Source organism: Triticum aestivum, chromosome 1B, assembly GCF_018294505.1.
Source record: "Triticum aestivum cultivar Chinese Spring chromosome 1B, IWGSC CS RefSeq v2.1, whole genome shotgun sequence".
Lineage (NCBI taxonomy): Eukaryota > Viridiplantae > Streptophyta > Magnoliopsida > Poales > Poaceae > Triticum > Triticum aestivum.
This window is the reverse complement of record NC_057795.1, coordinates 17,378,899-17,387,884: the sequence shown is the minus strand read 5'-3', so window position 1 is coordinate 17,387,884 and position 8,986 is coordinate 17,378,899.

Here is an 8,986-nt window from a genome sequence, read left to right as displayed (position 1 = left end):
CGTATGTTGCTTCAGCGGTATTGTGGGATGAAGCGGCCCGGACCAACCTTACACGTACGCTTACGTGAGACTGGTTCCACCGACTAACATGCACTAGTTGCATAAGGTGGCTGGCGGGTGTCTGTCTCTCCCACTTTAGTTGAAGTGGATTCGATGAAAAGGGTCCTTATGAAGGGTAAATAGAAGTTGACAAGATCACGTTGTGGTTATTCGTAGGTAAGAAAACGTTCTTGCTAGAACCCAATGGCAGCCACGTAAAAGATGCAACAATAATTAGAGGACGTCTAACTTGTTTTTGCAGCAATTGTCATGTGATGTGATATGGCCAGAAGTTGTGATGAATGATGAATGATATATTGTGATGTATGAGATCATGTTCTTGTAATAGGAATCACGACTTGCATGTCGATGAGTATGACAACCGGCAGGAGCCATAGGAGTTGTCTTTATTTTGTATGACCTGCGTGTCATTGAAGACCGCCATGTAAACTACTTTACTTTATTGCTAAACGCGTTAGTCATAGAAGTAGAAGCAGTCGTTGGCGTGACAACTTCATGAAGACACGATGATGGAGATCATGATGATGGAGATCATGGTGTCATGCCGGTGACAAGATGATCATGGAGCCCCGAAGATGAAGATCAAAGGAGCTATATGATATTGGCCATATCATGTCACTACTTTATATAATTGCATGTGATGTTTATTATGCTTATGCATCTTGTTTACTTAGAACGACGGTAGTAAATAAGATGATCCCTTATAACAATTTCAAGAAAGTGTTCCCCCTAACTGTGCACCGTTGCTAAAGTTCGTCGTTTCGAAGCACAACGTGATGATCGGGTGTGATAGATCCTTACGTTCATATACAACGGGTGTAAGACAGTTTTACACATGCAAAAACACTTAGGGTTAACTTGACGAGCCTAGCATGTACAGACATGGCCTCGGAGCACGGAGACCGAAAGGTCGAACACGAGTCGTATGGAAGATACGATCAACATGAGAATGTTCACCGACGATGACTAGTCCGTCTCACGTGATGATCGGACACGGCCTAGTCGACTCGGATCGTGTAACACTTAGATGACTAGAGGGATGTCTAATCTGAGTGGGAGTTCATTAAAAAATAATTTGATTGGATGAACTTAATTATCATGAACTTAGTCTAAAACCTTTTGCATAATATGTCTTGTAGATCAAATGGCCAACGCTCATGTCAACATGAACTTCAATGCATTCCTAGAGAAAACCAAGCTGAAAGATGATGGCAGCAACTATACGGACTGGGTCCGGAACTTGAGGATCATCCTCATAGCTGCCAGGAAACAATATGTCCTAGAAGGACCGCTAGGTGACGCTCCCGTCCCAGAGAACCAAGACATTATGAATGCTTGGCAGTCTCGTGCTGATGATTACTCCCTCATTCAGTGCGGCATGCTTTACAGCTTAGAACCGGGGCTCCAAAAGCGTTTTGAGCATCACGGAGCATATGAGATGTTCGAAGAGCTGAAACTAGTTTTCCAAGCTCACGCCCGGGTCGAGAGATATGACATCTCTGACAAGTTATATAGTTGTAAGATGGAGGAAAATAGTTCTGTCAGTGATCACATACTCAAGATGTCTGGGTTGCACAACCGTATGACCCAGCTGAATATTAACCTCCCTGATGAGGCGGTCATTGACAGAATCCTCCAGTCGCTCCCACCAAGCTACAAGAGCTTTGTGATGAACTACAATATGCAGGGGATGGAAAAGACCATTCCTGAAGTATTTTCTATGCTGAAGTGAGCAGAGGTTGAAATCAAGAAAGAACATCAAGTGTTGATGGTCAATAAGACCACTAAGTTCAAGAAGGGCAAGGGTAAGAAAAACTTCAAGAAGGACGGCAAAGATGTTGCCGCGCCCGGTAAGCCAGCTGCCGGGAAGAAGTCAAAGAATGGACCCAAGCCTGAGACTGAGTGCTTTTATTGCAAGGGGAAGGGTCACTGGAAGCGGAACTGCCCCAAATACTTAGCGGATAAGAAGGCCGGCAACACTAAAGGTATATTTGATATACATGTAATTGATGTGTACCTTACCAGTACTCGTAGTAACTCCTGGGTATTTGATACCGGTGCCGTTGCTCATATTTGTAACTCACAGCAGGGGCTACGGAATAAGCGGAGACTGGCGAAGGACGAGGTGACGATGCGCGTCGGGAATGGTTTCAGAGTCGATCTGATCGCCGTCGGCACGCTACCTCTACATTTACCCAGGGATTAGTTTTGAATCTTAATAATTGTTATTTAGTGCCAAGTTTGAGCATGAACATTGTATCTGGATCTCATTTAATACGAGATGGCTACTCATTTAAGTCTGAGAATAATGGTTGTTCGATTTATATGAGAGATATGTTTTATGGTCATGCTCCGATGGTCAATGGTTTATTCTTAATGAATCTCAAGCGTAATACTACACATATTCATAGCGTGAATACCAAAAGATGTAAAGTTGATAACGATAGTCCCACATACTTGTGGCACTGCCGCCTTGGTCACATTGGTGTCAAACGCATGAAGAAGCTCCATGCTGATGGACTTTTAGAGTCTCTCAATTATGAATCATTTGACACATGCGAACCATGCCTCATGGGCAAGATGACCAAGACTCCGTTCTCCGGAACAATGGAGCGAGCAACCAACTTGTTGGAAATCATACATACCGATGTGTGCGGTCCAATGAGTGTTGAGGCTCGTGGAGGATATCGTTATGTTCTCACTCTCACTGATGACTTGAGTAGATATGGGTATGTCTACTTGATGAAACACAAGTCTGAGACCTTTGAAAAGTTCAAGGAATTTCAGAATGAAGTAGAGAATCAACGTGACCGAAAGATAAAATTCCTACGATCGGATCGTGGAGGAGAAAACTTAAGTCACGAATTTGGTACACACTTAAGGAAATGTGGAATCATTTCACAACTCACGCCGCCTGGAACACCTCAGCGTAACGGTGTGTCCGAATGTCGTAATCGCACTCTATTAGATATGGTGCGGTCTATGATGTCTCTTACCGATTTACCACTATCATTTTGGGGATACGCTCTAGAGACAGCTACATTCACTTTAAATAGGGCACCATCTAAATCCATTGAGACGACACCGTATGAATTATGGTTTGGGAAGAAACCTAAGCTGTCGTTTCTAAAAGTTTGGGGATGCGATGCTTATTCAAGAAACTTCAACCTGAAAAGCTCGAACCCAAGTCGGAAAAATGCGTCTTCATAGGATACCCTAAGGAAACCATTGGGTATACCTTCTACTTAAGATCCGAGGGCAAGATCTTTGTCGCTAAGAACGGATCCTTTCTAGAAAAGGAGTTTCTCTCAAAAGAAGTAAGTGGGAGGAAAGTAGAACTCGATGAAGTACTACCTCTTGAGCGGGATAGTAGTGCAGCTCAGGAAGATGTTCCTGTGATGCCTACACCAACTAAAGAGGAAAATAATGATGATGATCAAGGTACTTCGGATCAAGTTGCTACTGAACTTCGTAGGTCCACAAGGACACGTTCCGCACCAGAGTGGTACGGCAACCCTGTCCTGGAAATCATGTTGTTAGACAACAGTGAACCTTCGAACTATGAAGAAGCGATGGCGGGCCCAGATTCCAACAAATGGCTAGAAGCCATGAAATCCGAGATAGAATCCATGTATGAAAACAAAGTATGGACTTTGACTGACTTGCCCGATGATCGGCGAGCGATAGAAAACAAATGGATCTTTAAGAAGAAGACGGACGCGGATGGTAATATTACCATCTATAAAGCTCGACTTGTCGCTAAGGGTTATCGGCAAGTTCAAGGGATTGACTACGATGAGACTTTCTCTCCCGTAGCGAAGCTTAAGTCCGTCCGAATCATGTTAGCAATTGCCGCATACTATGATTATGAGATATGGCAGATGGACGTCAAAACGGCATTCCTTAACGGTTATCTTAAGGAAGAACTGTATATGATGCAGCCAGAAGGTTTTGTCGATCCTAAGAATGCTAACAAAGTATGCAAGCTCCAGCGCTCCATTTATGGGCTGGTGCAAGCATCTCGGAGTTGGAACATTCGCTTTGATGAGATGATCAAAGCGTTTGGGTTTATGCAGACTTATGGAGAAGCCTGCGTTTACAAGAAAGTGAGTGGGAGCTCTGTAGCATTTCTCATATTATATGTAGATGACATACTTTTGATGGGAAATGATATAGAATTCTTGGACAGCATTAAGGCCTACTTGAATAAGTGTTTTTCAATGAAGGACCTTGGAGAAGCTGCTTATATATTAGGCATCAAGATCTATAGAGATAGATCGAGACGCCTCATAGGTCTTTCACAAAGCACATACCTTGATAAGATTTTGAAGAAGTTCAAAATGGATCAGTCCAAGAAAGGGTTCTTGCCTGTACTGCAAGGTGTGAAATTGAGCTCAGCTCAATGCCCGACCACGGCAAAAGATAAAGAAGAGATGAGTGTCATCCCCTATGCCTCAGCCATAGGATCTATTATGTATGCCATGCTGTGTACCAGACCTGATGTAAACCTTGCCGTAAGTTTGGTAGAAAGGTACCAAAGTAATCCCGGCAAGGAACACTGGACAGCGGTCAAGAATACCCTGAAGTACCTGAAAAGGACGAAGGACATGTTTCTCGTTTATGGAGGTGACGAAGAGCTCGTCGTAAAGGGTTACGTCGACGCTAGCTTCGACACAGATCTGGATGACTCTAAGTCACAAACCGGATACGTGTATATGTTGAATGGTGGAGCACTAAGCTGGTACAGCTGCAAGCAGAGCATGGTGGCAGGATCTACATGTGAAGCGGAGTACATGGCAGCCTCGGAGGCAGCTCATGAAGCTATTTGGGTGAAGGAGTTCATCACCGACCTAGGAGTCATACCCAATGCGTCGGGGCCGATCAAACTCTTCTGTGACAACACTGGAGCTATTGCCCTTGCCAAGGAACCCAGGTTTCACAAGAAGACCAGGCACATCAAGCGTCGTTTCAACTCCATCCGTGAAAATGTTCAAGATGGAGACATAGAAATTTGCAAAGTACATACGGATCTGAATGTCGCAGATCCGTTGACTAAACCTCTCTCGCGAGCAAAACATGATCAGCACCAGAACTCTATGGGTGTTCGATTCATCACAATGTAACTAGATTATTGACTCTAGTGCAAGTGGGAGACTGTTGGAAATATGCCCTAGAGGCAATAATAAAAGGATTATTATTATATTTCTTTGTTCATGATAGTTGTCTTTGATTCATGCTATAACTGTATTATCCGGGAATCATAATACACGTGTGAATACATAGACCTCAATATGTCCCTAGTGAGCCTCTAGTTGACTGGCTCGTTGTGATCAATAGATAGTCATGGTTTCCTGGCTATGGACATTGGATGTCGTTGATAACGGGATCACATCATTAGGAGAATGATGTGATGGACAAGACCCAATCCTAAGCATAGCACAAAGATCGTGTAGTTCGTTTTGCTAGAGCTTTTTCAATGTCAAGTATCTCTTCCTTAGACCATGAGATCATGTAACTCCTGGATACCGTAGGAGTGCTTTGGGTGTATCAAACGTCACAACGTAACTGGGTGACTATAAAGGTGCACTACAGGTATCTCCGAAAGTGTCTATTGGGTTGACATGGATCGAGACTGGGATTTGTCACTCCGTGTTTTCGGAGAGGTATCACTGGGCCCACTCGGTAGTGCATCATCATAATGAGCTCAAGGTGGCCAAGTGTCTGGTCACGGGATCATGCATTACGGTACGAGTAAAGTGACTTGCCGGTAACGAGACTGAACGAGGTATTGGGATACCGACGATCGAGTCTCGGGCAAGTAACATACCGTCTGACAAAGGGAATAGTATACGGGGTTACTTGAACCCTTGGCATCGTGGTTCATCCGATGACAACATCGAGGAGCATGTGGGAGCCAACATGGGTATCCAGATCCCGCTGTTGGTTATTGACCTGAGAGCATCTCGGTCATGTCTGCATGTCTCCTGAACCCGTAGGGTCTACACACTTAAGGTTCGGTGACGCTAGGGTTATTAGGAAGACTTGTATGTGATTACCGAATGTTGTTCGGAGTCCCGGATGAGATCCCGAACGTCACGAGGAGTTCCGGAATAGTCCGGAGGTAAAGATTTATATATGGAAAGTGGTTAAACGGACACCGGAAAGTTTCGGGGGCATTCCGGTATTGTACCGGGGCCACCGTAAGGTTTCCGGGGGTCCACCGGGAGGGGCCACCCCTCCCGGGGGGGCCACATGGGCTGTGTGGGAGAGGGAGCCAGCCCCTAGTGGGCTGGGCGCGCCTCCCCACCTAGGCCCATGCGGCTAGGGCAAGGAAGGGGGCGCCCCCTAGCTTGGGGGGCAAGCCACCCCTCTTCCCCTCTCCCTTTGGCCGCCGCCCCCCTCTAGGGTTTCCCCTAGAGGGCCGGCCCCTCTTGCCCCTCTCCTCCTATATATAGAGGGGTGAGGCGAGGGCTGCAACATACAATTGAAGGCGCAGCCCCTCCCCTCCCCAACACCTCTCGTCCTCCGTACGTGCTTGGTGAAGCCCTGTCGGAGTACTACTGCACCACCATCATCACGCCGTCGTGCTGCCGGTGGAGCTGTCTTCCTCAACCTCTCCTTCCTCCTTGCTGGATCAAGACGGAGGAGACGTCGCCTGTACCGTACGTGTGTTGAACGCGGAGGTGCTGTCCGTTCAGCACTTGGTCATCGGTGATCTGAATCACGTTGAGTACGACTTCATCATCGCCGCTCCCTCGAACGCTTCCGTACACGATCTACATGTGGTATGTAGATGCTAACTCACCCCCTTGACTCGTTGCTTAGATGAACTCATAGATGGATCTTGGTGAAACCGTAGGAAAAAATTTAATTTTCTGCAACGTTCCCCAACAGATGGGAGGTGCACTGGTTCCCATGGCGGCAGCAGAGCGCAGGAGCCGAGCCAAACCAACTTGTTGTCTCGGATCAAATTAGAATGGTTCATCCCATATTGCTGCCTCGCAAGTCGCAATTCTTGAAACAGGCTCTCGCACCGCTTTATAGATAAAGCAAAAACGCCAAGGATACATGGCCGAACAATACAGTGCGGTGAGGAGGTCCTCTGAGACAGCAGATCCCTAGATAACAGGCCAGCATAAACGCACGCGACTATGCTACAGACACACTAGCACATGACTAATAGATTACAATGCCATGACATGGCCTAGGACACCTAGCCTCCACGACAACGCAGGAACGCGAGAACCGCCATTGCCAAGCCCGAGATGGACAAAGGTTTTCACCCGGAGACTGTGACACGGAGAGAAGAACCATGACGACGTCTTCAAGAAGATAATGGCACCCGCAGGTGTCGTCGTTGCCCGTGCCAAAGCACTGAGCTTTCACTCGGCAGCTCACCCGTGCCACCACGGGGCACCTAGACCAGACATGGCGAGAACCGGCCTCCAGATCCGGATCTGGGCAACAACAGGTTTGCCTGGACCACCCTCCGCTACATCCCTCGTCGCCGAGGCGACCGAGAGACGCATCCACCGCTGCCGTCATGGAGCCTACCGAAAAGCCATCATACGGACCACCATCCGGGGCCGCCGCCCCGGCATCCATGTCCCGAGTCACCGCCAGCCATCACCATCGCAATGCGCAGACCACGGTGGGAAGAGTGGAAGACAATCCTCCTACTCCTAGCCCGGCAGCAGCCATCGGGCCTGGGTGATCACCTCCATAGTAGGAGGCGTCCATGTCTGCGTCCCCAGCCAATCCCTGTAGACCGGGGCGACATGGCCTAGTAGCTGCCGACGGCCACCGTCGAGCAAGCCCCAACACTGGTCCCCGACCTCGGTCAAGACTGTTGTTGCAGCTCTCTCTCTCTCGTAGCTAGAGGTAGAAGAAGGAGGAGCACACGGTACACTGGAGTTTCACCCGGCTTCACAGCCCTGTTACTTTTCCTTTCCCAGAGTACTAACTCACTGGATTACAAAGACGGCTTTGTAGCCTTGGCCAAACGCAGCGCCCACGCATCCGTCGCGCTGCATGCGCGGGCATGATCTGCATGCCCACGACGCACATGACCCGGCCGTGGCCACTAATCCATGCACTACCAAACTGACTTGATCGGCCCATGCAAATAGCTAGCTCCTCCATCCGATGCATGCACGGACGCACGACGCGTGCGCCACACGGACGACGCGGCCAGCTCCAACGGGCGCCGCTAACAGCCTGCTGATCATCTGGCTAACTAACTCACGCCGCTGACTATCACGTCACACACATGCGCACACAGCCACGCTACACACATGGAACTGCTACAAGTAAACACACTACACACACGCCACGCTACTGCATCCCACACGTCCCGTCCGTCCCGCGCGTCATCGACACGCCCGACGAACCCGACGAGCCCAACGCTACCAGTGTGTCCCGTCCGTCCCGCGCGCACCCGACGCGGCCGACGAGCCCGACAACACACGCCGTGGCTTATTCCAACAAAGACGAGCTCCGATGCCACCACACTCGAGGCCATCGGCGTCGCTCCGACTAATGGCACTGCAACAACACGGGCGCCAACTCGGACTGATGACACAACAGAGCCGCAAAGCAGGATGGCACAAATGCGATGGCGGTACCAACACGGACTAGGTCGGCCATCCATCTGCGTGGTCGGCCACCATCCACCACCACAATCAAGATCCATGCTGCCCGCCTATCAATCAATGGGGGACAAACCAGATCGAGGGGGTGGATGCTTTGTTGAGGGACAAACCAGATAGAAGGGGGTAGACCTCCAATCATGAATGTGCATGAATGTTTTTGTCATGACACATTCAAATAGTAGGTTAGACTCAAGCCGGTGGAGTGATTTTGGTGAAGAATTACAGGGCCAACAGCATGGCGCGACAACATTTCTTTGAGGAACACCGACACTGAT